General features: G+C 40.1%; 1 protein-coding gene across 7 annotated transcripts in view; it reads left to right on the forward strand.

Annotated features, from left to right (window-relative positions):
- adarb2 (adenosine deaminase RNA specific B2 (inactive)) overlaps positions 1–27626 on the forward strand; it is a 254338-nt gene that overhangs the window by 149359 nt on the left and 77353 nt on the right. The window lies entirely within an intron of this gene.

The following is a 27626-nucleotide window of genomic DNA, read 5'->3' on the forward strand; positions in this document are numbered from 1 at the left end:
ATTAGGATTATTTTATTTATTTTTTTAGTATTCTATTGTATATTAATTATTTAAATATGCAGTTAATGTAAAGTATGTGTGACTGAGTATCAAGGGGCCTTAAGAATACTGCATCCAATTGAAAGTTGTGGAGTAGATCTTTTCCTCCGCGTGTTCGTTTTCTTTCGGGTTGTGAGAATGTTGGTTATCTGAATACAGGCTGGAGACGATGAACAGTTCCTTTGAAGCTTTTATTTCTACAGAATATTCCGGGCACAAGTGAGTTACAGACAATGGCTGTAGCCTCTCACAAGTGCGAAGATTACAACAGACAGTGAACTTTTTCTAAGTATCACTTTCCACGCCCACTTCCATACATATAGCTTATCATCATTACCATACTGCTCGGTGGCAAAGTTGGTAAAGTGCATTGTCCAGTAACCAGGAGTGAATAATTTCATAATTTATCTCTCAATTTACTTCATAAGCGTTGCACATGCATTCAAATCTTAGCATTCAGCTATTAGCATTCAGCTTTCAGCATTCCCATGCAATTTCTCCAGAAATTGCACTTTGTCTAGTTATATGTATATATTTCTAATTATTTCATTAATTATTGTTCCATGTCGAAGACAGAATTCATTGTTGTTGTTTTTTAAATGGTGTCAGACCTGAGATGGTAGAGAGTTGTGACTTTATTGACAGTAACCTGCCGCCTAATTGACAATTTCAGAATGCGGGTAATTTGTGTGCCGTTCTAAGTTGATTGGCCCCCGTACAATATTTTTTATCCCCATTATCTGTCAAGGGAACGACTAACCAAGCTATTTTCGCACATTGGTTGAGGACTGGCCATTGATGAATTATCCTCGTCTTCAACCGAGCCTTATTTTCAACCGACGCGTATTAGATTACCGTACCACGCACATTAACAAAAAGAATCAATTGTCAGAACTCCTCTGGGAATATGTTTTTTATAATCCAGCCATAATGAGTGAAAGTTAAGGAAATGTGAAACGCTAAGCAGGAATAAGTCATTGGACATGCTGAACTAGCCTGGGAGGGCCTGAGTGCTCAAAGAGGCGCATAATGCTGTCGGATAGCTCCTAAATGAAAGTGACGTGACAGCGTTAATGAGACAGCTTCACATTACACGCCATTCCTGCCGTAGGGACACATTAGAACTGACTTAATGAGAGGAGATATTGTACACAGGCGAGTATGTAGTGCGGAGCGATGAGACCACCGGCCTTGCTGCTGAGGTACGAGCCACCGCAGCGTGCCAGTGGTTTGTTAAAGTGGGCTGACGGGATGGGTACGAGGGAACGCACTGGAGCAGTTCTCATTACTGACAGCAGGTCAGGCATTTCGTTGTCAAAAACAGCAGGCTTCAAATGACGACACTTGCCTGCCGGTCTGGGGGAGGAAATTCAAAAAAGAGAGCAATCTTCTGTGTTTTAAAAAAATATATATAATTTATAAAGATGAAATGACACTGGTGGTATGCAGGTCCTCATTTGCAAATGCACTAAAATGCAAGTGTAGATCTCCTTACAAGATCCACTTAATCTAGAGCTCTTTAGCAGCAACTCTCTAGTGAATTTAATTCCAAAGTCATCTTCAGATCACTCCAAACAAGTCTGGCACTGTGGTATGGGGAGTTATATTAGAAATGCTTTAAAAGGTTGAACAATGGACTTTTAATAAGTCGTCTTCAGTGTTATTCTTGTGGCCAAATATTATAATACAACCAAAATATTTGACAGATTATTCTGGTAAAACTCTAAAACGAGACATGAACAACTTTATTAGTTTTATTAACTAATTTGCTCCCAAAAACCTATTTTAAATACTACCATGGTCCCAAATACATATTAATATGTTTTTTTTTTAATGTTTTTATTTTTTTATATATTTTTTTATTTTTTATTTTTATTTTTTTATTTTTATTTTGGGAGATCTCAGTATTGATCATTTGAAATGTCATCATCATTGTTCTCCCTTTTTTTCTTTTTTTTTTCTTTTTTGTATGTGTGTTTGTGCGTGTGTGTGCGTGCGTGCTTGCGTGCGTGCGTGCGTGAGAAAAAAATAAAATAAATAAATAAGAATTCCCATACCGTTCACCTAAACCGAACACTTCAAAATCCAGCCAGAGTCGTGGGGCCACCAGGAGACCCGAAGGGGGACCAAAGAAAAGAAAGAAAAGCGAAGCCCAGCACCGACCAGACACCACCGACCGGGCCACTAACCTTCACCAACCCCAGAGACATCCAAACTCCAACAAATCAGGGAAACCTCAAGGGCCCAAGGAGAAACTGAGGAAAGGTAGAAAGGACAGACGAAGCAGAGTGAGATCCACAGGGAGAAACAAATTGTGTCTGAGTCTCGATAGATGCTGGTGTGGTGGATCTAGCATGCATGAAAATCTCCACCAAAGAGGGGAGCCGTCGACCCCCGCCAGGACAGAGCAAGCGCAACACCTCAGGGCCCCCCAGGCCGCGGCCGCGCCAAAGGACGACCCCCGGGCCCCGCAGGGGCCACCGGCCGGAGAGCAAACCCCGGAGCAGGAGCGCCCCCCACCCCAACGCGGCCCGCGCCCCCAACCCAACGCAGCAGGACGGGGCACTGCAGGCCCACCAGGCACCCCACCGGCCCACAACCCCCGCTCCCCCCGGGACCCCCCACCCCCGCCACCCACCCCAACCCAGCCCCAACCGCCATTTTTTAATGTTTTTAATGCTAGAGCATACAGAAGGCTTTTATGCAGCCTCTGAACTGAAGAGAGACTCTTGAAGAATGGTAGTTATTGCAAAAAGGGCCAGCTAGGTGGCAGCAGAGTATAAGAGATTAACCAGGGCGATGTTGAACAAAGCTCATTTACCCACATATCTAAACAGATTTGTGAATAATGATGAAACCTAGCTATATTCTAATGCTAATTGCTGCAAAACGGAAACGGATAGAAATATACTTTGTTGAATATTTCTTTTGCTAGGTTCCATGTTTTTATAGCAATAGAACAGAATATTTTGTGGGCCTTGCAAAATCAGTCAAAATCCAGTAAAACAGCCGGGAGTGAAGGGGGTTGCTTCAGTGAAAATGGCTGGGAGTGAATGAGTTAAGGTTAGGAGTACTAGTTGTAGATGATAGAAAATTGTGATTAATTTCATACAATTTTAAGGAAATTTGCTGTATTTGGGATATATAGGTCTGTCTAAAAAATCAGTCTGAAGGGGAAAAAAAGAAGAAAAAAACGTATTTGCCAACAAGTCCATAAATAACTTGTCATCTTTTCAGTAATTAGAAGCATTTCCAATGAAAGCGTTTGCCATCTGCTTTCACAGTAAATGTTTCAAATGCACTCCAAGCAGGTGTTCCCTTACTTTTTTAAAGACATAATTCCAACAGCATAAAGCGTTAATAGTGAATCTGAGCGAGTGACAAGTTTAGTCACTGTTAATTTATGCATTGCTGCTTCGCCTTGTCACCACCGCTTTTGAGCTGCGAGGATTTTACTTTCTATCGTAAAGAGGAAGGGTGTCGAAAAGGAGAAGGGGGGGGAACGAAGAAATAACACAGGAAATGTGACTGTAATGCAGCTTGCAAGTGCAAGCGTGGATTTTCGACTTGCTCTCTGACCAAATCCCACCATTTCAGGAGATTAACCTCGGCATGCGATAAATGTTCGACTTCTTCTGCCTCTCCAATTGAAGCAAGAAACTCCAGAAGCCACCGCGGCATGTAAGATAAAAAATGATCACCTAATTCACTCGAGCACAAAATACAATTCTGGTGAGAAGAGGAAAAAGCGGGCAGAAGTCGCCGGCCCACGTACTCCCTCATGTTCGCCTTTCACAATTCTCCTCATTCGATTATTATTAAACAAAGTACTTATTCAAATAGACCCGTGCATGGCAAATACCTACACTCTATTTTTTCTTTTTTTTCTCCTGTGGGATTAATCGCATTGTCCCGTGCTTTCGAGTATCCATATTGCACCTCACATGTGGCAGCGGCTGCTGTTGATTGCTGAAGGTGCCCTCTGCAGATTGGTAGTACCCAATAAGCCACTTAAAATGAGCTGCTAAAACGAAGCATGATTGTCCTGTACTTCCTCCCCATTTCTGGGTTAATATTCAATGTAAATGTCACAATTTGACTTTGTGAAATGTTTCACGTCCTTGTTGCCCAATGCGCCCTTGAATGGGAAATAGCATCCACAGTATCGAAAATAATGAAAAGTTAAGTTCTTTCAAAGACAAATAGTAGTTCCAACTGAGGGCGTGCAACATTGTTAAACAATCAAGGGGCGGCCATTTTGCCGTTTGCTGTTGACTGAAAATGAGGAAAATCACAGTTGCTCAGGTAACGACCAATCACGGCTCAGCTTTTTTCTGAGTTTGGTCATGTGACGCAAGCTGAGCCATAATAGGCCGTCACCTGAGCCCTGAGCAACTGTGGCGTCGTTTTCACTCGAAAGCAAGTGGCAAAATGGCCGCCCCCTGAGATGGATGAAAACGGGTTGCTACTTAATTCATATTTCACGAATGCAATGTTAATCAGAATTCCGCATTTAGACTAGAAAGGGTGCATATAACATATTATTGTGAATTATGGGGGGGTTGACTTCCCCTTTACGTGAAAAAAGAGGCTAAAGCAACATCGGCTAATGTAATGTTAGCTTAGTAGCCACTGGATGGACACATTACCCTCAAATACAAGCGTGTATATATTATATTATATTTTATATATGTGGATTATATATATTTACTTTAGCAACTTCCTTCATATTCTCATTCAGTTCTGGCCATAGTAGGGCATCAATATCTGCTAAAGCATTCCCCCCATATGTTATTGTGACTTTTATTCTCCACATTTTTTTTGCTGTGTAAAAACTCCCACATAATACTTTTGATTTACACTGTTCACTTGCTTTTCAATGGGACTGACATTGAACTTTTTCTAAGTCCCACTTCCCACGCCCACTTCCATACATACAACTGATCATCATTACCACCTGCTCATTTGCGCATTCAAATCTTAGCATTCAGTTTTTCAGCATTCCCACGCAATTTCTGCAGAAATTGGACTTTGTCTAGTTGATTTGAAATTTTTTATTTGAAATCTCTCCTTTGTTAATTTTTTCATTATATGTATGTACCAGCAGCCAAGTACTACTGGCACTGGGCCTTAACACTTCATCTAAAAACTCATTGGGGGATATTTACCACCTGGAAAAGTCATCCAAAACTTGTACTTGCCAAAAGGTTGCTTTTAATTATCCATTAGCACTCTGATGTGTACCCCCACCATTTCTCACCTTTATTTGATTAACATCTGACTCACTGGCAAACACTGAAAAATTGCACTATAAAAAGACACAGAGGGTTTGTTAACAAAGTAACAGCAAGAATTGATGGAGAGAAAAAAACGTTCTCACGTTAAACATGTGATTACCTGGAGAATCAAATGAATGCGCTAAACAATTAATTTTCCTTTCTTTTGTCTTGGTTTTTGGGCCAAATACCTCCTACGCAACTGAATAATGCATATGGATAAAGTGTTGAACTAATTAAAGTCCACCAACCCACCTTCATCAAAAATAGTCCCCCCCCCCCCCTCCAACATAAGTTAATGAGCCCGTTTGGTCACGCAGGGACCAGTAGTCTGTAGCGGAGGAGGTGAGTAATAGAGGGAATGAGTGAGTAAGTGGGTGGGTTATGATTATGATTACAACCTGCGGGTCAGGAGGGCTCATTGAATTGTCATCAATACCCACAAGCTGAGCCATCCAGCCAAAGGGTGATTTTTCCTTTTTTATTTTTTTTCCTTAAGAGCTCAGTATTGTTCATTCGGCAATTTTACTGATTTGTCATCATCATTGCTCTTTTTTGTTTTTTTGTTGTTGTTTTTTTGTAAGTGTGCATGTGTGCGTGCGTGTGAGTGTGTACTCATTAGTTCACCTAAAACCTATTAAAAATCCCATACCGTTCCTCTAAACCGAATACTAAAGAATCCAGCTAGTCGTGAGGTTGTCAGGAGACCAGAGGAAGGATCAAAGAAAAGAAAGGAAAGTGAAATCCAGCACCAACCAGACATTACCTACTACCCACCGGGTTACCAACCAGAGTCTTTCACCAACCCCAGAAACATCTAAATTCCAACAAATTAGGGAGACCTCAAGAGACCAAAGGAGAGACTGAGGAAAGGAAGGAAGGACAGATGACGTAGAGTGAGATCCACAGACATCAGCTTCCACCGATTCAACGACCAGGGGAGGAAGCAGATTGTGTTTGAATTTCGATAGATGCTGGTGTGGTGGATCTGGCATGCATGAAAACCTCCACCAAAGAGGGGAGCCGTCGACCCCGGCCAGGACAGAGCAAGCACAACACCTCAGGGCCCCCCAGGCCACGGCAGCGCCAAGGGGCAACCCCCGGGCCCCGCAGGGGCCACCGGCCGGAGAGCAAACCCAGGAGCACCCAACACGGCCCGCGCCCCCAACCCAACGCAGCAGGACGGGGCACGGCAGGCCTGCCAGGCACCCCACCGGCCCACAGCCCCCGCTCCCCCGCGCCCCCGCCCCCCCCATCCACCCCCGCCATCCACCACAACCCAGCCCCAGCCGCCCCCAAACCCCCAGACACCCCCCCACCTCCAGCACCCACCCCCCACCAACCGCCATCCCCCCAGACCCTGACCCCCAAACCCGTGGACCCCCCCGTACCCAGGCATCGTGCCGGAGAGGGGCCGGACAGCGGAGCGGAGAGGGCACCCGTGCCCACCCCACCTCCCAAAGGGTGCTTTTTCCAATCATGGTGCACACATATGGGCAATGGGCAGAGGTATTTGAATATTACCGCTGATGAGGAAATACATAAACACTCCATCTTGTTGGCAGAGCCTGTTTGTCTGTCCCTGCACAGTGTTGAACGTATGCCACCACTGTGCCGGCCTGCATCCTTGTGATAAAAGGAAGGGAAAATTACACTGGCCAGACGCGAACATATTCATTAGTGGAATGACTGACTATGTTGGTTGAAATGTCATGGGCCAAACTGTTTCTCTAAGCTAATGACCTCAAAGTCAGTGTTTGATAGTGCTGGAATATTCTGGTGTTGGCATAATCACATTTACACACTTGTTTGCTATGTAGAGGTAAGATAGTTGTGACGTCATAAGTTACTTTAGCACATGTGTTATCAGCACAGACAAATCACCAACTTTGAATGACCAAATATACTGTCCCCACTAACAGGACAATAGAACTGACCCCAAAAAAATGTAGTACTTAGTTGGTTGTGATTGAAGTATCTCAACTGTTTAACAAATTTAAAATACTTCGAATTGTGTATGGTAAGCGCTCTGAAAGGTAACATGTCCAATTTATTAACAGGGTGTCGTTAGCCACAATGACCGCTAACCAGAAGCTAAGCTAATTGTGTTTGTTCACATTATAAAAGAGGTCCAGAGAGAACAAACCGTGAAACAGTTTGACTTTAGCCACAGGTGCTTCTACTCAACAGGTGCTTCAATGAGCTTAGTAGAAGCACCTGTGGCTTAAGCCAATCTATGGCAGGGTTTTTACTTTCTGGACCTGGATTCCCCAACTCTGTATATATGCAGATGTGGCAAATCCAGGTCTAGAAAGTAAAAACCCTGCCACAGTTTGGCTTTAGCCCCAGGTGCTAGCTAGCTAGCTAGCTCCTAGCTAGGTCCCATGGTTCTTTTTTACCTTTTAGCTCAGGGGTGCTCAATTTCGATCCTCGAGAGCCCCTATCCAGCCTGTTTTCCATGTTTCCCTCCTGCAGCACAGCTGAATGATTAGCTAATCAGCAAGCTTTGCAGAGGACTGATAATGATCCTGATCATGAATCAGGTGTGTTAGTGGAGAGAAACATGGTAAACAGGCTGGATAAGGGCTCTCGAGGACCGAACTTGAGCATCCCTGTTTTAACTAGCTGCCTAGCTAGCTCCCACGGTGCTTGTTTACCTTTTAGGGAGCTAGCTAGCTAGCTAGCATCAGGGGCTAAAGCCAAACTGTGGCAGAGTTTTGTACTTTCTGGACCTGGATTTGCCACCTCTGTAATATGTGCAACTAGAGCACGATCCAGTTCCCACTTCTTGTCCGTTACGTAATATGTGTTTGGTTTGATTAAATATTATAATGCCCGCCCTGAGCATGATGTTCTCATTGTGGCAGTTAGCGAGCACTTGTTCAAATATGAAGCAAAGCAAAATATCGTCAAGCTTTTTTTTTTGGGTTACTCCCAGTTAAAGGTTGCTGTAAACCTGACATACATTAGACAAAAAGAGAATTAATAGTATTAATATTTAATCAGCAAAATGTTTAACCGCATAGTTTATTCTAAAATAAGTCGCTTAATGCTAACACTTCGGTGGGCTAATGCAAGTTAGCATCAATCAAATTCACATAAATAAAGTAGCAGCAACACATACAAAGAGGCCATATAACAATACTTAAAGAATATAAATCTGGACCTGGATCTTTAGTTTGACACCATGAACTCCTATCCCTTTGCTCTCAATAGTTCTTAGTTCCTCAATTGCTCTTACCGATCAAGCCTTTTTCGCACCACTTTCCCTGCTCTCCCCTTGTTGATTTATTCACAGGGCTCAGGGTTCATTTGCCAAGCCCTCTTTTGTAGATTTAAGAAGACAAACAGTGCCGCAAATCCGCCAGAACAGTGTTAGACTAAAAGACATTCTGCTCCGCCGCGTGGTTAATCGTAACGAAAACAGTGGCGGATCAGAGCTTAAACCTTGTGTCTTTAGGCACAAATCATGCTCAGTATCACGCAGCGAGTCTTTGAAGTGTCGGTGTCTGCCACATGGCCTCGGAGGAAACGCTTCCCACTTTCTAATACTTTTACGTGTGCGTTTACAAGCACAACAGCTTCCTTGGGATGACGTTAATCTACATTTGTCTGCATTTATGTTATGGGTGCTTACCAATTTCACTGGTGGGTCAGTACTCTGTAGCTTCCGCATGTCGGGACAGATGATAAAATAATGACCTGCAGTCCCACACACATCTGGAAGAGTTACAATAATTTGACAAATGTATCCAGATAATCAGCTGCTGTGCAAGAACCAGTTAACACAACACGGATGCACACGGTATGTAGGCTATATGCTTCGGGCGAAAGAGTATTAAAGCATATTAGAGCTAACAATGAAATGAAGATAGAACTGTGGGCTGGCCTGGCTTATCCTTGGCGGAGACTCAACTGTTTAGATTTAGAACAACGCAGCGCTCCAAAAAGGATATTAAAAAAATCATTTGAAGTCATGGTCAACCAATTAGTTATTACGTCTTGAGTCAGATCTGAATAACTGCCACGCGCCTACTCTTAGTTGTATATTTAGCCGGAAAAACAGATTGTGTGCAACACTGAAAATATTCCCAGAAAGCTTCAGCGTGCCAACGTGATATCAGAGCTGGCAGGCTTTGGCGGCAACACTTAATGCTGTCATAATCTCATCCGGTAAATATATCTACAAGTCTCATGTCATGCCTCTTAACCAATCAGGATTTGGCTGAGGCCCAATTGGACATCCTGAATTTTAAGTTTTAAAAAGACATTTAAGGGAATTCAGTGTAGAGAAGTCGTGAAAAGGGCCTCTTTTTTCTCTCTCTCTCTCTCTCTCTCTCTCTCTCTCTCTCTCTCTCTCTCTCTCTCTCTCTCTCTCTCAAAACTGACTGGCCCGCACGTATCTATGGACAGACCAAGAACAGATACTGTGAGCCAGTTTACGCTCATTAAATGTAAAAGACACTCGATCTAGCTTTTCTAGATTGCAAGAAAAAAAACAACTACAGCTCAAATAGCCATATTATGGTTTGTAACTAATAGTAATATTATTACTAAACGGTGCGGTGTTGGATTTTTCAGATCCAAACATTTGCGATATTTACGTATATTTCAGATCCACCAACATATTCGCAATATTTACGTATTTTTCATATTCGCCAACATTTTTGTGAAATTCGTGTTTTTCAGATCCACAAACATATTCAAGACATTTACGCGTTTTTTTCAGATTCACTAACATATTTGTGATATTTACGTATTTTTCGATCCAACAAGCATATTCACGATATTTGTGTAGTTTTTTCAGATCCCCCAACATATTTGTGATAATTAGGTATTTTTCAGATCCCCAACATATTTGCGATATTTACATATTTTTCAGATCCACAAATATATCCGCAATTTACACGTTTGTTAATATTATGTATGCATTCATCATTACTTATTATTTGTAAATGTACCAATTCTGCTTGTGAATTGTTGAATTTGCGTTTGTTAATCGGCGTGCACGCGCATTTATTTTTGAGACAAACATCATGCGAGGCTGCCACTCCTCCATCCACTAGGAGGCAGTGTTGCTCTCTACATTGAATGGGAACGAGCCGTCTCCTGTTTCTCGTTTAAAAATTTAAAAGTGAGCCTTTATCTCATCTTCTAATATGTGTTTATGTAACACAAAATACGACCCTAAGTTGTTTTCCTCGAGCTTGTTTTCCTTGACCCGGACGAGGTTCTTCTTCTATTGCTACCACTTAGAAGTAGAAGAAGAAAAATTAACAGCACGGGCATCCAAAATCGCAAATATTTTTGTCGATCTAAAAAACACGGGAAAATCGGGAATATGTTTTTGTGAATAATTTTGAGACAAATCAAAAGACTGATCTGTAGATTTAGTAACTTGTTCATCGAATCCTCCGAAATATGACTACGTTGGGTCACAGCTGCTCTAGCCAGCAGTCATAACACTTCTGACAGAACAAATGTTTTTCCTCTTCAAACTGTGACTGTCTGCATGTTGTCCAGCATCATCCATCTCTGCCATGTCTCATTCTGTCAACTCGGTGACAGTCACAACTTTATCCTCCTTTGTTATTTGCCTGCTTCAAAGTTAGCGGCATGACAATTGGTCACGCATGAAGTGTCTGCTAAAGAGACGCGTTGCAAAGAGATGCTGTCAGTTGCCAGCTGTTTGTTTGGTCAATGTGTAGTCTGAAAAAAAAAGTGCAATGGATTTAGTATTCATCTGTTATTCTATCCAGTCATTGCTGTTATTTAACAAAGTAACACTCCTCGTCAAGTTTGATTGGCTGAGTGCATACAAACTGATTTAATTAGACTCCATAACTGCAATGCTTGACCTCATTTGTTGCACTCACAGAATAATGACATATTTACATGGAAGCATCTAACCCATTTCTAATTAGTCAGTTGGGTTTTGTTTTGTTATTTTATGATGCCATAAAGTTCAACAAAATGACAAACAGATGTATTGCCAATGATCACGCATTCTTAACAGCTCATTATTGCTTGGTTTGTTTTCACTGTCATCCATCTACATTTTGCCCCCCCCCTAATTTGTCCAAGTGATCTTGTGTAAGTGAGCGGAGAGTTGGCAGGAGCTGAATGCTCCTCCTTGTGGTTTGCTTGGCTTTGCGATGGCCCGTCCAGGCAGTTGAAATCAATGGGAGCAAGAGGCAACTGCGGCTCTGTGTGGAGCAGATGGCAGAAGAATGGGCCTTCCTCCTGCCGTGGCTTGCCCGGCTACATACAAATGGATCGCCGCTCATCAATCGTCATGTAATATCCCAAAGTCCGATCTTTAGGACAGTGTGGATGTACATTGGATGTTTAACGCGTTACCGCGCTTCTCCCTTTAAAGCCGGGAGAGCGGATATGCCATTTTGTTATTTTGTCTTGGTCTCTTAGCCGTTGAAATGAATCAGAATATGCACGAGAGGGTGACGTGGGCCTCGTAGCATGTCCTGGAATTTTATTCGAGCGTTTATGGTTGATTGACGACGGCGCGGGAGGAATTAGAATTGGTGTAACGAGTCGACAGTGACATATTGTTAAGAAATATGATTGTAAAGTCTTAGAAAAACTTTCCGCTATTTTGGACTGTAGGATACCTTTATCTCCAAACTTGTGTTTGCTAGGTGACCTAACAACAACTGACTTACCACATAAACAATTTCAATCTACACTTGTAGCCCTTACTATCGCGAAAAAAACAATTCTTGTTAACTGGAAAAATAAACAAACTCTGAATATCGACCAATGGTCTAACCTCCTCATAAATCACATTTTAATGGAAAAAATATCTGCCTCAAATAAAAACCAAATATCAAAATTTATAGAAACATGGTCTACGTATATAGAATTTTTTAACCTAATTCTGGTTACTTAATTCTGTCTGTTAGCGAGAGCCACTACATCGTGATAACTTACATTGATGTTTATGTTAATGGGCTTTAGGTGAACTGATGAATACACACACACTCGCACGCACACACACACGCACATACACATACTCACCCACATACAAAATATATATATATATATATTTAAAAAAAAAACATTTATTAATTTTTTTTTATTTATTTGTTTTTTTTTTTAAAAAGGAGAGCAATGATGATGTCAAATCGAATGAACAATACTGAGCTCTCCTGGAAAAGAGAAAAAAAAAGAAATATGATTGTAGATAATGAGGATGTTGAAAATTGACGACAAATTCGTTATATACCCGCAGATCCGACATTCGTTTGTTGATTTTTAAAAATATATATATATATTGAAGAATTATAATAATAAACTTAGGTTTGTGTGAACGCCACAGGTGTAAGCTCTGAAAAGCTTTTGGAATTATGTTTCTATCTGCTTCAGGAGCTGAGATATCAATTATTTTTTTTAATATTGTTGAATTTAACTTAAAAGTCACCCTTAGGTTTTAGAGGCATGTTTTGTTGGCAAATCCAGGTCTAGAAAGTAAAAACCCTGCCACAGTTTGGCTTTAGCCCCTAGTGCTAGCTAGCTAACTAGCTCCCTAGCAGGTTAATAAGCACCATGGGAGCTAGATAGGGAGCTAGCTAGCTAGCACCTGAAAGTAAAAACCCTGCCACAGTTTGGCTTTAGCCCCTGATGCTAGCTAGCTAGCAGGTAAACGAGCGCCATGGGAGCTAGATAGGGAGCTAGCTAGTTAGCAGGTAAATGCGCACCATGGGTGCTAGCTAGGGATCTTGCTAGCTAACACCTGAGGCTAAAGCCAATCTGTGACACGGTTTTTACTTTCTGGACCTGGATTTGGCACCTCTGTTAAAGTTTTCCATTAGAAGAAGATTTTCAACATTATGTTCTAAAGACGTTTCATGTTATTTGCGTTGGCCGTAAAGTCTAGCAGTTTGTCGCTTATTTTATCTCACCTTACCATTCTGTGCCTTCCCTCGTTCAACTTTGATTGCTGCAGCAACATGTGGCTGCCTGGGAGAGAGGAAACAAGCGCCAGAAAGACAGAGGAAAAGGGAATAAAAGGCAAATTGACAAAAGCGTGTTACTTTGAGTTTGTTCCTGCCATAAAGGGGAGAAACATCAATTACGACGTGATTGAATAATGTTAGCACAACTCTTAGGATGTTGCCTTTGTTGATATGAATGGAGAAGCTCAGCACAACGTAGATATCTGTGTCGGCTTCTGTTTGTGTTGTGCATACAGCTTCGCCGCCAGTAATTATAGCGCCGTGTCGTTGTCTAACTTGGCCTGCCAATCAAATCATGAGAGAATTATGCACGACAGCGCTGAAACATCTGCGCTGAAATGGTCTCAAATGGGTTTTAGATTCAAAGTACAAACACCAGCAGCTCTAGTTTCACCTCCAGAGATAATCTTGTAACTATGTGTGCAAAATGAGGGCAAGAGCATGCAATATCATAGCGCTACATTGCAGACAATGGGGATTGGTGGTGGCGGCAGAACCTGGTAAAAAGTATAAGGACATAAGATATTTAAATAAAAGTCTACTAGGACTGGTTGAGTAATCGAGTTTATTAATTATTGCTCAACATTATTTTGTTTGTTTATCAACATGTCGGAAGCTTTTGGCTCGAGTATGCTTCCAAACTGCAGTTATGTTGCCAGTGTGTTTTTTTAAACGTCCGTTTTCCATGGAAAGCATTTCTTAAAAATTTATAAGCATAATTTAACTACAAAATTTGGGGTTTGGTAAAAAAAATTATATATATATATATAGACAATAAGTTTTCACACTGTTGCATCTTTTAGTTATTGATACAGTCATTTCATAATAAATTATAAAATTGAGTTAAGATTTAAAAAAAAAAAAAGTACTGTACTGTAAAAAAAAAACAAGTGTGATATTGATTTGTGTTGAGGTCATTTTTCTGCCACTAGATGGCATAATTGCATTTGTAATACGGTGACCGCTCGGTGCATTTTTCTTTTCATTCTACGCATTTTTAGAATTCTAAAATACAACATACACAAATATATGCATTTTTATTAAAACATTTCACTGCAAAATTTTGACGTGGACGCGGCTGTTTTTTTGGAATTCCCTCAGTAAAGGCTTTCTAAGTAAGGGCCGATCATTAATCGTGCGTAAAAGAACTTTAATAATAACTCAAAATGAACGCACTACTTTTGACACCCCTAATATATATATATATATGTATATATGTAATGTTTTTTCTTCCTAAAATTTTTTTCCTACAAATTAATTTAGCATCTCATGGGCTGCCAGTTGCCCGACCCCCTGGACTACAACAGACAAGGCGGTTGAAACAGAGAAGGCCACATTTCAGTGTTTGTTCTACTTGTTTGTCTTGAGGCAAGCAAAACCACATGTTGGTACAGATGTAATCCACATCTGGTCGAAGCGGAATCATTCGTTTGACAGACAAACGGCAAAGCTGACGGCAAGCTGCTGCTCAGCTTGACAACTCGCGCCTGTTTCAATGTGTTTGTAGCCTCAGCCAAAAATCCTGTTTGGTTTGCCATTTCTCACGGTCGTAACGAATCTTTGCCTGTTTTTCTATCCAACCGCTTTTTCAGTAAAGGAGCACGATGCCAGAGTTTGAAGCAATAATGTCCATTTTAAAATGCACTATCTATCTTTAGTGACTTCAGAATACAGCCCAAGTTGATGAATTGGTTCAAGGGTAGTCGTCGTCACACAGTTATGCATTCCCACAATAATATGTTATTGAGATTCTTTATTCTTACTTATTATGGCATTTTATTCTCCTCACTTTTTTGCCGTGCAATAACTCCCACCTACTACATCCGATTTACACCGTTCAAACTTGCTTCAAAAATTCACGCCTTCCGGGATATTTATCGTCTGATTCTGCATTACTTATAGTACTCAACACAATAATATGTAAATAAAATATCAACTTTCCCCCATTCATTTTCAATGAGACTGTCATTGGACGTTTAAGTCCCACTTTCCATGCCCCTTATGCTAAGATTATTACATGCATACCAACTGACTATCATAGTTCCACTTTTCCATCTAAATGAATAGAGGGTACGGCATGTCTAGGTGGCGCTTTTGATTGATTGATTTTTTTGCATTTTTCCATTGGATATCATTCGTTCCTCTTTGCCATCTAAATAAATGGCGGGTATTGCGTTCCTAGGTGGCACTATTGAGTGTTTTTTTTTTTTGCTTTTTTTTTTGAATATCATTAGTTCCACTTTTCCATCTAAATAAATGGAGGGTATTGCATGCCTAGGTGGTGCTTTTGATTGATTGATTTTTTTGCATTTTTCCATTGGATATCATTCGTTCCTCTTTGCCATCTAAATAAATGGCGAGTATTGCATGCCTAGGTGGCACTATTGAGTGTTTTTTTTTTTTGCTTTTTTTTTTTGCTTTTTTTTTTTGAATATCATTAGTTCCACTTTTCCATCTAAATAAATGGAGGGTATTGCATGCCTAGGTGGCGCTTTTGATTGATTGATTTTTTTGCATTTTTCCATTGGATAGCATTCGTTCCTCTTTGCCATCTAAATAAATGGCGAGTATTGCATGCCTAGGTGGCACTATTGAGTGTTTTTTTTTTTTGCTTTTTTTTTTTGAATATCATTAGTTCCACTTTTCCATCTAAATAAATGGAGGGTATTGCATGCCTAGGTGGCGCTTTTGATTCATTTATTTTTTTGCATTTTTCCATTGGATAGCATTCGTTCCTCTTTGCCATCTAAATAAATGGCGGGTATTGCATGCCTAGGTGGCACTATTGAGTGTTTTTTTTTTTGCTTTTTTTTTTTGAATATCATTAGTTCCACTTTTCCATCTAAATAAATGGAGGGTATTGCATGCCTAGGTGGTGCTATTGAGTGATTTTTTTTTTCTTTTTTGCATTTTTCAATTGAATATCATTAGTTCCACTTTTCCATCTAAATGAATAGAGGGTACTTTCAGAAAAAAAAAATTCTTGCTTCAAAAATTCAAAAATGTCATTTTTATTAATTTATCTTTCAACTACAATTAATACTTTGTAATTTTCACATAATTTATCTTTCAATTTACTTCATAAGCATTTGGCTTAGCATTCGGCTATTAGCATTCAGCTATTAGCTTTCAGCTTTTAGCATTCCCACGCAATTCCTGCAGAAGTTGCACATAGTCCAGTCTATATAGAAGTAGAAATGTGTCTTTCATCAAGTGGACACGCAACATCTCCAGCAGATCAACTATTATTTTAAAGCGATTGTTTACCAGAGACATATTGGCCTGCCTCCAGCAAAACCATGACATTTTGCTGTTGTCTGCCATTATCAATGTGCTAAACGCTGATAAGGAAAACATGCTTTAGGAGGCTGACACACAAGGTAACGATAACCTATGCCAGTCGTGGTAGAATGTCTCAAATCTTGATTAAAATCTCCCACTTCTACCTGCACTAAAAAGCCAATCATCATATCAACGTTTCCCTTGCATCGCTTCATTCATCTAATGCTTGTTTATCGCTCCATAAATATTCATTTGGTTATGTGTGAAGGGGAGCGTTGCAACAAGTTACTGTTGAGCAAAACAGCTACAGGCAGAACGGAAGGTTAGGTTGTTGTCAAGGTTATAAAGTCCCACGAGCAAATTATATTGATTATTTTTATCTACGAGGAAATGCTTCTAAATTGCCAGCGTGAATGGTTCCTGTTCCGTTGGGTTGCTCGACCTTTCATCATTGGTTTGGATTTGTTTATTTATTTATTTTGCAGAAAGTAAGTTAGATCATATTATTTGTATTGAGTTAAAACACGGGCGTATGTTCAGTATTTCCTTCCTTGGCTATACTTTTGAAACAGAATGCACATAAATAAAGTAAACGGCGACCACAAATGACTTTATAACATTTACTGTATGGAACAATATGGCCACCTTCTTTCATCTGGGATGTGTCCCCAACTCTGGGGTACTCACTAATACCGATACCAAGTACCAATACTACTAATATTTTTGACACATAAAATTTCCGCCTCATGACAGCTCATTTTAAATAAATACCTATATATCTTATTTTAGCATTTTTTTCCCCCTTAAAAATTGCTGAAAATTTATTATTATTCAATTTTAGATTCTCATTTTTCATCTCACTGATCATAAAATGGCCACAAGAGGATGCTCGATACCATTCACGTGTACGATACCTTTGTGATGACCGGGAAAATGCTAAATATAAATTTAAGGTAAAGCTTAAAGTTGTCGTTATTTATTTTGTGCATTGATTTTTCTAACTTATAACATTTGTGGTTCATATGTATCCCACCCCCCTGCTACCACTCATATCTACTTTTGTTTCCCTCCTTTTTCTGTCTGCTGACTCTGGGAAGCAGGTAGGACTGTTATTAACTTGCCTTCAGCTGCCCCGTGTGTGTGTGTATGTGTGTGTGTGTCATATATGGATTTAGCTGAGATGAGTAAAGCTGGGTCACATGCTGTCTCTGGTGGCGCTGATATTGCTCCGGCCATGTGGGGGGTAGGTGGGCCCTTAGTGCGGGGGCTTATAGGTAGCACTGCTGAAAGTGAAGTGACACAAGACGCACTCGCATATACAGTTAAAAAAAAAAAAAAACGCACACACATCCAATAACAGTTTGCCACTATTGGAAGGTTACAATAGGAAAATAATTTTTTTCAAAAACATTTAATTTTATGTTGTGCATCTTTTTTTTTTCTTTTTTTTTTAAACATGACTGCATGCTGAAGTAATGTACTCATTCCTACTTGGGGGAGCTGTCAAATTTAAATGTCCAAACTGGATCAATGCACTGGAACATTATTACCTACCATAATAGAAACGGTGACCCCAGGTCATAATCACATTCCAGGCAAAGGTATGAGGTATGTTCAATGAGTAGCTGTTATTTCCTAAATGTTAAAAAGGGAGGAGGAGGCGGGCGTTGCTTTTTTTTTTCTATTATTTCTTCCCGTTTGTTTCAGTGAAATTGTATGAAGGTTACACATTGAGCAGGAACTTAATTAAGAGTCGTGCCCGGGGGGGCTCTGTTTGCATGACGTATGCATCGGGAAGGAGCGAGAGCCAGATACAGATCATTGGCTACCTGGGTCAAGCCATGTGACAGGAAAATATTTAAATATTTACCATGGCGACCTTTTTGGGGCTTTGCAATCATGTGTGTGTCAAAGTAATTCACACCTGCCATGCCATCGGGTTTTTAATGACCTTTGGAAAAAAAAAAAAAAGATGTACTAAAAAAACAAACACTGTGAATAACACTCATATTTTTTGGTCAAAAAAAATTAGAAAATTAAATATATATATATATATATATATATATATATATATATATATATATATAATTTTTGAATAAAATATGGCGGGAGTGAGTGGGAAAGGAGAGGGGATGGCTTTAGTCTCCAAGAGACTGCTATTAGCTTTTAATTCTGAAACAAATTATGCAATTAGCTCTGGCATCAGGATGTAGGCCATGAGAGAGGACAGCGTAACCTTCATTTCATCTGTTCCGCAGCAAGGCAAGCGAGAGGGCGACCCATTTAATGAGAGAATTTCTTAGCCCGAGTATCTGTAAGTGCCACTTTAGCTTCCCTTTGAGTGCTTTATTTTTCCTATTTATGGGGGGATTTTCATAATGTGCGTGTGTTTCTTTTTTGGGGGAAAAAAAATACTCGTGTCCTTAAAACAAAGAGGTAATTTGTCTGTGCATATGAGATAATATTGTCTGGGGAGTCGAGGAATTTGCTTTGCCTGCTTGACTGTGAAACCGAAGGAAGGTGTTAATTTCAAGGTGTGTGTATAAGCACACAAAAACACTATATGACACGTCACCCTAACGAGACAAACGGAAAATAAAATTGGTATTTAAAGCATGAAAGCATTAGGTTCATTCGGTGCATCATCTATTGACATTCAATACAAAAACGGTATGAGGAATGGTATAGATTGCTGTAAGGATGAAAAATCAATGAAAAAAATTGTGGAGGGCTATATTATATATATTACTTGTTCGTTCTTTCAATTTTTAGTGAGGAAGCTACTGCCTTGTTGAGTCTTAATAAGCACTTTAAAACAACCACGTCTGCTTTCTTAAGAAGGAACACAGGGACAGCAGAAAAAAATTAAATCAACAGAGGACCAAGAATTGAACTCTGCGGAACACCATACACTCTATAGGTCAAAAGTAACCCAATTATGGATCAAAAATGGACTCATCCGCTTTATGGGTCAATTTTTTTCTTGGTTGTTTTATACAAAATGTCCCAATTCTTTGACCAAAGGAAAGGATCTGAGCAATATTTATATCAAACCATTGAGTCATAAAATGGGTCTTTTAGTGTAAAGCAACTCATAAATATTGGTCAGATCCTTTACTTAGGTCAAGGAATTGGGTCATTTTGTACAAAACAACCAAGAAAGTTGGGTCACTGTTTTATATATAAATTTTACTAGGGATTACAATAATAAATAAATCACATGACATACTGAGCACACTAAATTCCCTGCAGCACAGATAGGCTAAGCAACACTCAAATAATTGGGTCGTTTTTTTTTTGTTTTTTTAAACTAGAAAGTCGGGTCAAATTGACCCATAAAGGGGATCGGTCCATTTTTTATCCATAATTGGGTTACTTTTGACCCAACTGTTTTTAGAGTGAATGTAGCAACCAATGATGGCCAGTCGGGGCATATGATCACGAATCAATTGAGTCAAAAATAACCCAACTATGGGTCAAAAATGTACAGATCCTCTACTTGGGTCAGTTCAGCCCAACTTTGAGTGAAGAAATGGGTCTTTTAGTGTAAAACAACTCATAAATATTGGTCAGATCCTTTACTTGGGTCATTTTGTATTTTAAAAAAAACAACTAGAAAGTTGGGTCAAATTGACCCATAAAGGGGATCGGTCCATTTTTTATCCATAATTGGGTTACTTTTGACCCAACTGTTTTTAGAGTGAATGTAGCAACCAATGATGGCCAGTCGGGGCGTATGATCATGAATCAATTGAGTCAAAAATAACCCAACTATGGGTCAAAAATGTACAGATCCTCTACTTGGGTCAGTTCGGCCCAACTTTGAGTGAAGAAATGGGTCTTTTAGTGTAAAACAACTCATAAATATTGGTCAGATCCTTTACTTGGGTCATTTTGTATTTTAAAAAAAACAACTAGAAAGTTGGGTCAAATTGACCCATAAAGGGGATCGGTCCATTTTTTATCCATAATTGGGTTACTTTTGACCCAACTGTTTTTAGAGTGAATCTAGCAACCAATGATGGCCAGTCGGGGGCGTATGATCACAACTCATTTAAGTCCGGTGTGTGTCTTGACCTCCGCCAAACCCCTCAAACTCATTCACCGAACACCTGAGGTTCGATCGAAGCAAGGTTACAGACGTGTCTGGGACTAAGTTCCATTGCTTGTGGTCCATTTTAATTTTGCGGTGTATTGTTCACTCACCACATTACTTAAATGGTAAAAAGTGAAACCAACTTCACACATCAATCGGCATGACTTATTTGGCAGGTGAGAAATGTTTACGCCATTGTGAAGGCCTTGCGCTCTTGTGAGTGCATTTGTTTGTTTACTGTAATGTGGAGCTCACTGCATAGAAACAAAGAGAATATGTCAATCCGGCTTCTCTGTTTACAAATCCATGAGCGCAGTTTGCAATCAAGGACACGCTTGTCTGAGAAGTCGCCCGTATTGTTTGCAGTTGCTATGGTTACCGTCAAGTGGCAGAGGCGGAGCTTGGTACAGTGAGCATTTACATTGGAAGAAACAGTTTATTGATTTGAAGAGAAGACATTTACCTCAAGGACCATTTGGATGATGATGTCTATTGTTTAAGGGCATGTATGTAAGTCATGGGATCCGATTTAACACTGTGTTTTGTTATTGTGTTTGGAGTGCTGTCGACATGGACTAAGAGGGGTTGTGGATATTTTGGTTATGTGCATACAACCCATCCATTTTCGATAGTATACCGCTTGCCTTGTCGTCATTAATGTTGCGGGTTAGCTGCAGCCTATCCCAGGTGGCTTCTGAGCAAGAGGCGGGGCCAATCTTTATGATATGGCTCTTGCTTTTTGTTGTTGTTTTTTAAACACTTACCATTAAAGGTGGCCTCAAAATAAAAACAAAAATCAGGAAAAATGTTTCTTTTTTTTCTCTTTTTTTTTTACCTCTCTTATTCGCTCCACCGTTTTACAATTAATTACACTAAAAAAAATTGGAGTGTGGAGCAAGCGCTTGGCTGTTATCAAAGTCTCTAAAACGTTAAGCCCTTTTCACACTGCACCCACTCAGTGTGAAGGAGTCACGAAATGACCAGATTCCAGCATGCCCATATATGGAAATGCTGACACAGCAGCCTACCAGGAAGTAAAAACAGAGATTTTGCCGCCTGTTAGACTTCACCTTGACAAGAGATGTATCTTTCATTGTTGCTAAAGAAAGACCAAACTTTGCTCATTTTAAGGAGGGAGGAGGAGGACACAAGCAGCAGAGAATAAAGAATGGCTCGGTGGGAACTTGTATAGTTTAATGATAAAAAAAACAAATTCACTCTGCCAGCTCCTCTCCAATTGGAGGCACTTGTCTGACGTCACGTCGCGTGGCTTAAGTGCAGTGTGAAAAGGGCTTTAGCAAAATTTACCAGTTCTGAAAAAACTTTAGTAAAATTAATGGTGAAGCAGCTGCTTCCTGAACATGATCTGACAACATACTGTACATACACACAATACCTGCGCCTGTATGTGCACATCTAAAATCAATATCAATAATAATTGATACACTTTTTTCTTCACAAGACTCTTTAACAAAAATAAATAATTAAACACATAGTTAATCAGCAAAATAGTCACACCCAAATTTGGAGTTGAGCTTTTTTTCTTTTCTTTTTTTTGGTGTTGAAAACTATTTTAATTGTGGTGATGTTTTGCTTAATCATAATGTTATCATGGAAATGTTTTTCATGTCCAACGTAGATGATTATCTAATTGCCACCCAATTTCACACAGTGGAAAGCTCAAAGACTTCTATTATGCACCACCGCTTAATTAGAAAATCTCTTTTCATAGTTGTGAAATCCTGTCACAAAAAGCCTTTCACCATTCCTACATGTAGTCCTCTCACGCATAATTGTATTACAGACTGCATGACATTGTTCCCGCTTAATTCACAGCCTGCAGCTTGAGACAAAGAGCATACCGTGGGATGATTCACTGTTGCTTGGACTCACTTTGAGACTGCAGAGTCAGTGATTATTATCTCGATAGGAAGCGGCGAGCTTTGTCTATCAAACCAATTGCAGAGGTAACACTTGGAAGTTATTGTTATGATTTTAAGTTCATTTTTAACAATACTGGTTGATGGACTAGTTTAGTTTTTTAACCAATAATGTAAAAAAAATATTGTTGAGGTTGTTATAAGGGGGTGGACTTTTTTCCAGCTTTATTTGATTTATTTTTATTAAGAAACTCAACATAAGATCCTGTTATTAAAGAGTTCAACCTAGCATGAACAGACGTTTAGTCAGGACAGTCCTGGTTTGAGCCTTGTGTCCCAAGTCCTGGCGGATTTTGCCAGCCCCCTGTTGTCCCATTTTTTTTGTTTGCCAGTCAACAAGCCAATTGTTTGTGCCATAGATGTATGTAGTGTGACCAGTGGTCCTGTTTACATGGGACAGTCCCGGTTTGAGCCATGTGTTTGTCTCAAGTCCTACCGGATTTTGCCAGCCCCCTGTTGTCCCTTTTTTTTTTTTCGCCAGTCAACAAGCCAATTGTTTGTGCCATATATGTATGTAGTGTGACCAGTGGTCCTGTTTACATGGGACAGTCTCGGTTTGAGCCATGTGTTTGTCTCAAGTCCTACCGGATTTTGCCAGCCCCCTGTTGTCCCTTTTTTTTTTTTTCGCCAGTCAACAAGCCAATTGTTTGTGCCATAGATGTATGTAGTGTGACCAGTGGTCCTGTTTAATTAAATGGGACAGTCCTGGTTTGAGCCATGTGTTTGTCTCAAGTCCTGCCGGATTTTGCCAGCCCCCTGTTGTCTCATTTTTTTTTTTCGCCAGTCAACAAGCCAATTGTTTGTGCCATATATGTATGTACTGTAGTGTGACCAGTGGTCCTGTTTAATTAAAAGGGACAGTCCCGGATTGAGCCTTGTGTCTCAAGTCCTGGCGGATTTTGCCAGTCCTCCTGTTGTCCCACTCTTTTTTTTGTCCAGTCAGCAAGCCAATTATTTGTGCCATATATGTATGTAGTGTGACCAGTGGTCCCGTTTAATTATAAGGGACAGTCCCGCTTTGAGCCTTGTGTCCCAAGTTCTGGCGGATTTTGCCAGCCCCCTGTTGTCCCAGTTTTTTTTTCGCCAGTCAACAAGCCAATTGTTTGTGCCATAGATGTATGTAGTGTGACCAGTGGTCCTGTTTACATGGGACAGTCTCGGTTTGAGCCATGTGTTTGTCTCAAGTCCTACCGGATTTTGCCAGCCCCCTGTTGTCCCCTTTTTTTTTTTTCGCCAGTCAACAAGCCAATTGTTTGTGCCATATATGTATGTAGTGTGACCAGTGGTCCTGTTTACATGGGACAGTCTCGTTTGAGCCATGTGTTTGTCTCAAGTCCTACCGGATTTTGCCAGCCCCCTGTTGTCCCTTTTTTTTTTCGCCAGTCAACAAGCCAATTGTTTGTGCCATATATGTATGTAGTGTGACCAGTGGTCCTGTTTAATTAAAAGGGACAGTCGCGGATTGAGCCTTGTGTCTCAAGTCCTGGCGGATTTTGCCAGCCCCCTGTTGTCCCATTATTTTTTTCTCCAGTCAGCAAGCCAATTGTTTGTGCCATATATGTATGTACTGTAGTGTGACCAGTGGTCATGTTTAATTAAAAGGGACAGTCCCGGTTTGAGCCTTGTGTCTCAAGTCCTGGCGGATTTTGCCAGCCCTCCTGTTGTCCCACTCTTTTTTTTTTTTTTTTTTGTCCAGTCAACAAGCCAATTGTTTGTGCCATATATGTATGTAGTGTGACCAGTGGTCCTGTTTAATTATAAGGGACAGTCCCGCTTTGAGCCTTGTGTCCCAAGTTCTGGCGGATTGAAGCAAGTTGAAATTTGAACGATGTAAATCGGAAGTATTATATGCGAGTTGTTACATAGCAAAAAAGTGCAGAGAATAAAAATCACAATAACATATGTGCTAATGCTTCAGCATTAGCACATATGCTATTGCCAGCTATACCTCTCTGCGCTTGCTGCGTCACGGCAGTCGACAGCAGCCAACGCAAAGACACATCTGGCATCTCCGCATTTGCCACTTAGCTAAATTACATTACTTCTAGCCTGGTGCTTCTAACAAGGCGCTCTGCGTATTTCATCGGGAAAATAGGAAGGTAACATGGCAAGAGACAAAGAGGGGAGAGTACCTAATATAGTGTTAACGATTGCTCAGTGAGTTCCTCTGCTTCCCATTACACACACTGTGCACCTTTTAACCTTGTTAGCAGCCCACAACAGCACGCCGTCCCAGAATGCTTGTTTCCCGATTCAGCGTGGCTCAGGTGCGAGATTCATGGAGATTTACAGGCCTGTAATTAAAATTGAAATTTAATTCTGGTAATCTGGCAGAGGTGAGGGAAGAGTAATAATGAATGTGAAAGATGAGGGGAAAAGACGCTGGTGGTGGTTGGCTAGCCACATACTGTATCAGTGGGAGATACTTCACACAGGCTGTTCAAACATGACTTAAAAAAAAGGCTTATCTTTCAGAAGGTTAATGAGGAGCGACTAGCTGCGTCTGCTACAAATGCACAACAGAGGTGTCGTCTTGCACTGCACAGTGGCATGTCTGTTACAGACGCACACGCGATAAGCTCCGGGCATCATACGATAGAATCCTCATTTCCAATGACATCCTCAAACGATTTAATTACTTTTGGGTTTGATACAACTCGCATGAATAAGCGGGCTTGCAGATGCCATCGCACTTTTCTCAGTCCATGTCTTTATGCTGCCTCAATGAAGGCAGACAATGACGTTGTGGCGGGTCACGTGACTGGGCATGAATACGAGTTGCCGTGAAGTTCACCGAGTGCGAAGGTCGCTGTATTTTTGCTGATATGCAAATCAACGGCATATTTTAGTGCTTGGTAATAATGATGGCGTCGCAGATAGGCATGGGCACATATTAGATTCTGACCGTATAACTGAGAGCAAATATATCACGGTATTAAATAAATACAGCATTTTTTTTATTGAACACATTTTATTTTATTTTTTATTTTATTTATATATATATATATACAATAAGTATAAGTATTGCACATGGAGTAAAAATGAGTCATGCAATAAAGACAGGTAAAATAAAATACCAGAAAATAAATACATTAAATGGTGAGCTACTTTTTTTAAAATTCAAACGCAGATACTTATCTTATCCTTGGGGCTAACTAGTACACGCTGGCACTTTTTTTGTACAATAATCAGAACAAAAAATCAACTATTCTTTATTTATAAATCACTTTAACCATCGCTGCATACAAAGTACTGTACATGGAGTAAAAATCAATCATGCAATAAAGACAGGTAAAAGAAAATACCACAAATTAAGTAAAAATAAATAAATTAATATGATTAGTAGGTAGGTGAATAAGTAAAATAAATAATAAATTAATTAACACAATATACATTTATTAATAAATATCATAAGTAGGTAAATAAATTAGTAAATAGAAAACAATGCATAAAAAAAAGACACCATGAATCACTGAAACGAGTCTCATGCCGAGTCAAAATCCAAAGAATAAAGATGTGTTTTAAGACGAGGCATCTGAGTTTGCAGTATCTCGTCTTCCTCGCCGATATGGCAACAAAAAAAAAATGGGGGAGGCAATTAACTTCAAAGAGGCAGCTGTGCACGCAGTCAATCATATTGTGGCGTCCCTCACTAAAGAAAAGAAGAACTCATTACCGGTGACAGCCAATATTAGTTATTGAAACCCTGAGTTTTTAAAACTTTGGTAAACCATCAGACCATTAATCGGCCCATGCCTGGTCACAGATTTAACGATGACATTCTTAATCGCTTAAGTGTAAAATAAGCGTTAAATATGAAACTTTAAAAAGAAAAAGAAATACAATATAGTGTGTGACTTCAGAACCATATTTTTTTAAAGATAATAAAAATGTTGCTCGAATTGTATTTTACCTCATTTACTGCTGAATAATCAGTGCTTCGCCTCCACTGTGTGTTTCCAGCCCCCTCTAAAATGAATAGATGTTCTGGCATCCATACTATGGCATTAAGTCATGCATATCCCGGACACGCACATGCTGTAGATTTATGTTGATGCCACAGAGGTTTTATTGTAAATTCAGCATGCTGCATGAGGCACGGTATCTGGGTGTCCACCTTGTTTTTCACCTGCAGGGAAGCAAGTGCTTGGTCTGTGTTATCAGCAGCGCAGGCTGGTGTTGAGGCCCTGGCAGGGCAGAAGAAAGCAGATGGGTGGGGGGGGGGGGGTGAGCGGACCGATACAGTAGCATGTGTTTTCATGAATGTGCTTGCATATCATATTGAAATATGATGGTCTCATTTGTAACTTCACGTACTGTAGACTGGGAAAAAAAAATGCAGACTTTAATCCCCTGTAACTGAAAATGTATTAACATTTTAAATTGCTTTACCACCACCTATGGGATTGGAGTGGTAATGTCTCCTCGAACGTCAACAGTGGTTTTTTGCTCGACTTTATAGGGATGGGAACTCAGAGGTGGCAAATCCAGGTACAGGAAGGAAAAACCCTTTCACAGTTTGACTTTGACCCAGGTGTTAGCGAGCTAACTCCCTGGCTAGCTCCCATGGTGCTTGTTTACCTGCTCGGGTGCTAGCTATCTTAAAGTCCGAAATCTGACTTTAATCTCAGAGTTCTGACTTTAAAGTGAGAATTCTCACTTTAATCTCACAATTCTGACTTCTGACTTTAATCTCAGAATGTTCACTTTGATCTCAGAATTCTGACTTCAAAGTCAGAAGTCTGACTTTGATCTCAGAAGTCTGATTTCAAACTCAGAAGTCTGATTTCAAACTCAGAAGTCTGACTTTGATCTCAGAAGTCTGATTTCAAAGTCAGAAGTCTGACTTTGATCTCAGAAGTCTGACTTTAAAGTGAGAATGCTGACTTTAAAGTCAGAATTGTGAGAATTAGTACTACTTTTATTCTCACTTTAAAGTCAGAATTCTGAGATTGAAGTCAGAATTCTCACTATCAGAATTCTCACTTTCAGAATTCTCACTTTCGGAATTCTCACTTTC

Source organism: Vanacampus margaritifer, chromosome 20 (assembly GCF_051991255.1).
Source record: "Vanacampus margaritifer isolate UIUO_Vmar chromosome 20, RoL_Vmar_1.0, whole genome shotgun sequence".
Lineage (NCBI taxonomy): Eukaryota > Metazoa > Chordata > Actinopteri > Syngnathiformes > Syngnathidae > Vanacampus > Vanacampus margaritifer.